We start from the raw sequence: 7,962 nt of genomic DNA on the forward strand, positions 1-7,962 counted from the left end.
CGAACCTTTTAGAGACTGAGTGCCCAAACTGCAACCCAAAATCCACTTACGCATCGTCGAGTGCCGGGTGGGTGTGGCCCATTGGCTGAATATGGCCCATTGGGTGGGCGTGGCTGCAGTGGTAACGGCAGACTGGATGGGACTAAAAAGGTCAATCAATCAGTTCCAACTTTGCAAGATCTTTTTTTTCCTGCAAGAAATTGAAATTGACTGAACCTTTTTTTTTTTTTTGCACATGGCGGCGGAGGCCTAAAGCGAAAAGGTTTTATAAAACCCAGCTGAAGGCCTAGGACTGGGGCGACAGCACCCGTGCCCACAGAGAGGGCTCTGAGTGCCGCCTCTGGCACCCATGCCATAGGTTCGCCACCACTGCCCTAGTCACAACAAGGACATCATTTCAGTTGGTGATGCCCCCATGGTGGGCAAAAAGTTTTTGGGACCCCAGCCTTCTTTGGACCCCCAGCTTTTAGAACATCTTAAAAGGCAGCTTTCCCCCTAGGCTTTGGAGCAGGATGAGGCTGGAGCCCAGTGATTGATATTGCCTAGCTACTGAAGGGTGTTGTTTCAGGGAGCTGGGGAAGGGGGAGAGAATTTTTTATATGGTTACCACTGTTGCTGTGAGCCACACCTTTATGGCTCACAATTTTGTAGCATAAGTGTGTATGCTACACTGAGGTTCTTGAACTACTGTATATGTGCCCCTCCCCCCAGTATCTGGATGGTTATTTAGTTACATCCATTTGTTTATTGTATATGTTATTGAATCTAATGTTGCCTCCAGTCTTAAAAACTGTTATTGAATGAGAAACAAATGTAGATAAAATGAAATATAGGAAGAGTAATAGTAATTATTACTATTTACTCTAATAAATAGAGTAATTATTTCTGGCCGGTCCTACCGTAATGATCCTACTGTAATGGGCCATTCTTGGTAGGATGGACCTTCTTGTGGAAGTTTTAAATACTAACACTTGAGTTCACAGTGATAACAATTGAGATCATTTTCATTCTAATATGTACCGTAGTTAAAGTTAGTAAATATGTCCAGTAGTATTATTTAAAAACAGGAAAATTAAAACTATGGAAGATTTTAAAGGAAAGTTTTAAATCCACACTCTATTTGTCATGTTATCTAAGCAGCATAATACAGTAAAGAAAAATGACTTCTGGTATTAAAAATATTACAAATAATGGCCCATGGATTATAGTGGAGTCTCTTCCCACATTATCGCTGGCTTTTATTGCCATCCTTTTAAATAGTTTCCCCCCCTATTTTGTCTCTAGTTCTGGAAATGTTATTACTTTGCATCTTTTATTTTGGAGTATCAAACATTTGTATTGCCTGCAAACTGTAACAGCATGACAAATGAAAAAAGGCTTATTTCTCAGGTTTAATTAAAAATAGTATGCATTTGTAATTAAATCTTTAGACCCACATGAAAATCTCTGAGTTGGTTTCAGAGTTACCAAATATAGTAATCTATGTCTTGTATCAGAAGACTGTATACAAGCCCTAACTAAATTGGAAGAATTTTGTGTAGCCTCATAAACCAATCTTTGCTGGAAAACAAAATAGAGGTAGCATCATTATGGTAATCAGTTTTGACAATTTAACAATGAACGGTAAGAATAATGAAAACACAAATCTAAAGATATATTCTGATTATGTTGCTTATACAAAACACTCTTTTAGAACTAAATCTTATATATTACATAGTTAGGCATTTACACACTCACTTTAAGGACCCAAGCTATGTTAACTTGGGGTTGTTTTAAAAATAGGTCCATTGGTAACCAAAAGAATAAAATATTTAAAATTAGATGAACAAATGACCAGACTTTCATTCCTCCACAATGAACCTCCGCTTGGTTCATTGTGACTCTGGAACCATAGTGATGTCATAGAAAGTGACACAAAAGGCTCTGGGGGAGGGGGGAATACAGTAAAACTCACTCAGTTTCTTGTGAAGTTGGGTACTTTTGGTATTAACCATGGATCCCTCATTTCACATGATTTTATATTTTCTAGTATATCTAGGAGCAGTTGCTAAAGGTACAGATCTATGAAATCTATCTGTCTTCATTAGGATATAAATTTATTCTGAAATAATAATTTTTATCTGCTAGATTTATATTGTGACTTTCCTCCAAAAGTTTTATAATGGTATATATTTTCCATTTTGCAATTTTTCTCTATAATAACTTTTAGCGTAGGCTGAACTGAGAATAAATTAATGGTCTCAAATGAATGAGCTTCCATTGCTCAGGGTAGAGTTCAACCTAGGTTTCCCTTATTCTAGTTCAGCCCTTTAGCCATAACTACAATGGCTAAAAAATATGTTTTTGAAGTATACATCTGAGGAAGACATTTTATACTTTTCAACGATTTTTCTCTTTGACCGCCTGGCTTTTTAGACTCATTAAAGTAGGACTTGATCACAAAAGAGTTACACAAAAAAGCAAGCAAGCAAGAGGCTCAAAAATACAGCAAGCATAATCATGGATTGAACCTGCAACACTATTTAGCTGAGAGTAGAGCTTAGCATCCTCCAGTGCTGCTACTCATTCATACTCTAAACCTAGGCCATTCATCAATCTCAGTATCAGTACCTTTATATATATTTAATTAATATATATGCCACCCATCTCATTGTCAAGTGACTCTGGGTGACTTACATCATAAAAACAAAGGTACAAAACATTAAATAATTATGCCTTCCATTGTTCTCGCTCAGCTCTCCCTTAGTATGTCTTGGTGAATTTCTTTCCTTCCTTCCTTTCTTTAGAAATTCCATTAAAGAATTCAGCAGTAAAAGAAAATAAGGATACCCGGAAGCTAAAACAAAGCTTGAAGATCTTGCGAGAGTATTGTAAGTTGTTCTTTCATTGCATAGCCTATTTGATTTAATCATCTAGCTTCCTACCAACCCTATAAACCATAGTTTTTACTGTTTGGAATGGAGTTTCCTTACCAGGATAGAGAAGTTGACCTTTCCAATATCATTTTCTTAGGTTTCTCTAGCCAACAACTTTCTGATGGAGAGATACAGTACTACTTGTAGCAGAGAGCAAACAACTGAGTCCTCAAACCTTCTTCTTTAAATAGAAGAGATTTTTGTGGGGATTTGGGTTTATTTATTTATTTTTGGGTGTTTTTTTGGGGGGAAACTGCAGTTAACTCTTAGAGAGGAAGGAGATAAGCCAGAAGTTGGGTACTGGGCCTAAGAAGTATTGTTCCTCTGTTGTCCCCCTATTCTTTAATTTATTGAGCACCTGATGTTATTTCAATATATGATTGAGCTGTTTAAAAGACATAGTTTATACAATACATGGACAATTATAATGAAATATGGTCAAGGCACACATACACACACATATATATAGACACGCACATAAATATATATACAACATCTGATTTGCAGATGATGATGTTCTCTTCTCACAAGACCCAGAAAGGCTACAAAGACACATACAAGAGCTACACAAAGCAGGAGAAACCATTTGGCTTAAAACTAAAGCTGAAAAAGAGCCAGGTTATATTTAATAAATTCAACAAAGAAAGAAAGAAAAATATATCTGAAGAAGAACTAGATGGAGTAGACCACTAATAATATTCCTTGGCCAAAGGATCTCAATGGAAGGTGATACAATAAAGGAAATTGAGTGTGGTTAGTAGGCATTCGGCAAGCTAAGCATAATTTTCAAGAACAACCTCCTATCCATGAAAAGAAAAATTACGAATTCGTGTGTGCCACCTGCTCTTAACATATGCCAGTGAAACACGGACACTAACCTCACAATCAATGCAAAAGCTACGAGTGGCACAAAGAGCCATGGAAAGATACATGCTTGGCATAAGTAGACAAAATAGAAAGACATGCCCATAGATTAGAGAACCAATGAAAATATATCATGAAGAGAGTAAAAGAATTGAAATGGAAATGGGCTGGTCACATAGCAAGAAGAACTGATGGCAGGTGGACCAAAGCAGAATGGATCCCATTTGATAAAAAGCGTCCATGAAAGAGACCTAAAACAAGATGGATCAACAACATCAGCAAGTATTGTGGGCCCAATTGGCAAAAAAAAAGCTCAGGACCGTATTGGTTGGAAACATGCAGAAGAGGCCTTCATCCTGCAATGGATAGACAATGGCTAGTATGATGATGCTGACACACACACACACACGGGGAGAGAGAGAGAGAATGAGAAGACCTTATATATACATTTTTCTTGTTCTATGTTTGTTTTTCTTTTCCATTTTTTCCCCATTTGCCATTGTTTTATATTTTTCTCTTTGTTGTATTTTATTAAATAAGCTATAGGTATACTAAAGAAACATACATTATCTTGCAGTGGATGAGCTTGGCATCAAACAACCTTCAGAGACACAAACCGAGTACCCCATTTTAAAAGGTAAGGTTTACTGAGGAACTATCAGATTCACAAATCATACAACAAAAGCCATTGTAACAGGCTAGGTCAGTGGTGGCGAACCTATGGCACGGGTGCCAGAGGCGGCACTCAGAGCCCTCTCTGTGGGCATGCGCGCCGTCGCCCCAGTCCTAGGCCTTCAGCTGGGTTTTATAAAACCTTTTCGCTTTAGGCCACCGCTGTCGTGTGCAAAAAAAAAAAAAGGGTTCAATCAATCAGTCAATTTCAACTTCTCACGGAAAAAAAATCTTGCAAAGTTGGAATTGATTGATTGAACATTTTAGTCCCACCCAGTCTGCCCTTACCACCGCAGCCACGCCCACCCAATGGGCCACACCCACCCGGCACCCGACGATGCATGTGGGTTTTGGGTTGCAGTCTGGGCACTTGGTCTCTAAAAGGTTCGCCATCACTGGGCTAGGTAGACGTAATGCCAAAGTACATGGAAACTTTTAGAGGTACTTCTCCAGCAACAAAACCAGAATGTCCTTCCTGTAGACATCAGGATGTTTCCTATGGCTGATTAGTTTTTCAGTTTTTGGAAAGATCTAGAACCTTTTTAATCAGTGGGAGGGAAAAGATTAGAATTTGACATTAGAGAGAAATCTCTGGTGGGGCTGCTTAATAAGAGCATCTATCTAGTGTTACGTAAAAAAGAAAAAGAATGACTTCCAACACCTTTGGTACAGATATAGATTTTAAAAATATTAAACTCTTACTCTAAAGTTAACAGTTGTTTCCATTATTTCCATATGCTAATCGTTAAACCCCAAAATCAGCTTTTCATTTGTTTCAGTTTCTCTCAAAAACTCCAGAAGTGATACCCGAGTAGAAGTATAATTTGTCAAGATTGTTAATTTCACCATTTCTGCCAATTTCACCAGCTTCACCATATATTATAGAATAGAATAGAATAGAATAGAATAGAATAGAATAGAAGTTGGAAGGGACCTTGGAGGTCTTCTAGTCCAGGTCTTCTGCTCAAGCAGGAGGACCTATACCATCTCAGACAGGTGATTGACTAGTCTCTTTTTAAAAACTTCCAGCAATGGAGCACCCACAATTTCTGGGAATAAGCTGTTCTACTGGTTGATTGTCCTCACTGTCAGGAAGTTTCTCCTTAATTCCAGGTTGCTTCTCTCTTTGATCAGCTTCCAACCATTGTTTCTCGTCCTTCCCTCTGGTGCTTTGGAGAATAACGTGACCTCCTCTTCTTTGTGGTAGCCCCTCAGATACTGGAATACTGCTATCATGTCTCCCCTATTTCTTCTTTTCTTTAGACTGGCCAAACCCAAGTTCCACAGCCATTCCTTCATTGTAGATATTTGTAAGCCCTCCCACCTTTGACCACATAAGAATCTTGCTGCCCTTAGCATATAAACAAAGTTGCATCATAAGATGTTTCCATCAAATCGAAAAGAAAAGCCTTGCTTTCAATTGTACATTTACTTTTAAAATTCTCGGCATCAAAATACATACTTTATAGCTTTGTTGTATGTCCATCAAAGATTTTTTAAAAATCCCTCAGTTTGACTGCATTTCCAAGAAATTTTTGAAATTTCTGTACACATTTTTGACAATTTATCTAGTGTGATATACCAGCAATACATCGTTTTATAAAAATTATCCATATAAAATTCTTGTTTTGACTTTATAGGATAATAATAATTAATAATAATAATAATAATAATAATAATAATAATAATAATAATAATAATAATAATAATAATAATAATAATAATAATAATAAAGTTGGAAGGGACCTTGGAGGTCATCTTATACAACCCCCTGCTCAGGCAGGAAACCCTAAACCATTTCGGATAAATGGCTGTCCAGTTTCTTCTTAAAAACTTCCAGTGTTGGAGCATTCACTGCTTCTGGAGGCAGGTTGTTCCACTGGTTAATTGTTCTAACTGTCAGGAAGTTTCTCCTTAGTTCTAGGTTGCTTCTTTCTTTGGTTAGTTTCCATCCATTGCTTCTTGTCCTGCCTTCAGGCGCTTTGGAAAATAGCTTGACTCCCTCTTCTTTGTGGCAGCCCCTGAGATATTGGAACACTGCTATCATGTCCCCCCTCGTCCTTCTCTTCATTAAACTAGACATACCCAATTCCAGCAACCGTTCCTTAGGATGGATTATATCTAGTGACTACATGTCACTGTATAATTATAAGATTATAATTATATAATTATAATTATATAACTAATTATATAAGAATATAATTCAATGTAAATTTCAACTCTTTCTTCCATATTTTCTCCCATTGCTCCAGTTATATTATTATATCCCAAATATTTTGCCTATTTCATCATACAGTCCTTACGTTGTTTGCCCTCTTTCCATTTTCCATAAAAGTTTGGAATATCTTAGCAGCAATACTGTAAAGATAAAATTCAATCTTATCTTTTTCAACTTCATAATTCTTCTTATCCATCTTAGATCTTTATATTAGCTGTACATAAGGAAACCAATGGCATTTAAAACCTTCCATCTCCAAGTTTTCTCTTGCTTTTAAATTAAACTCTCCTTATAACAAATATTGTGGTATCTGAATATTACAAGTGCTGTAAGTCTATAAAGTTTGAGCATCAGTTCAAAAAGTTTAAAGTATCAAAGTGGGTTGATAGATAAGCTATAAGCAGACTGGGAACTAAAGAAACTCATGTTACCTTGCAGTGGATGAACCTGGAATCAAACAATCCCCAGAGACACAAACTGAGTATCCCCTTTCAAAAGGTAAGATTTACTAAGAGGCTACCAGATCCATTTTTTACTAAATCTATAATAGTCAACAATGGAAATATTTAGATAATTTAACAATTGGAAACTGGCATTCATTATATATAATTAGGAGCTATGGTTGAAAAAAATGACAAATACAATTAGAATTTTAAATACAAGGAGGGCCGAATCACAATTTTATCAAATCTGGTACAATTAATGTACTATCTGGGGTCTAACAAATATTGTGGTATCTGAATATTGCAAGTGCTGTAAGTCTATAAAGTTTGAGTGTCAGTTCAAAGAGTTTAAAATATCAAATGGGTTGATATATAAGCTGTACGTAGACTGAGTTTTACTAAATAAACCCATGTTGTCTTGCAGTGTCAGTGAAGTTGTTTGGTGTGGGCCAATCCCAAAAGATACAAACCACAGAATCCTCTTCAGAAGGTAAGATTTTCTAAGGGAACATGGTGTTCTGCAAAATAATCTTATTGAAATGCTAGGTTAGGCTCCTTGAATCTATCAATAAGAATAATAAAAAAAATAGTTACTATACTTATGCAGAACAATGATCTATTGAAAAAGTCCTGACCTTTCAGAATGGATTATATCATTTCAGAATGGATTATATTGCTTCCTTTAAAAAACAAACCAGAAAATTACTTTTCCACTTCTGGGCTATTAAAATGTTTGCACTCCTTTCAGTTTTCATCCAGAGTGAGAGATCATAGTCAAAAAACCAAGTCTTTTGCTCAAATGCAGTCAATTTTCTGTCACTGGAGCTTTTCATCTCCTTCAGGAGCGCCA

The sequence above is a fragment of the Protobothrops mucrosquamatus genome, unplaced genomic scaffold, assembly GCF_001527695.2.
Source record: "Protobothrops mucrosquamatus isolate PMUCROS unplaced genomic scaffold, P.Mucros_1.0 scaffold874, whole genome shotgun sequence".
Lineage (NCBI taxonomy): Eukaryota > Metazoa > Chordata > Lepidosauria > Squamata > Viperidae > Protobothrops > Protobothrops mucrosquamatus.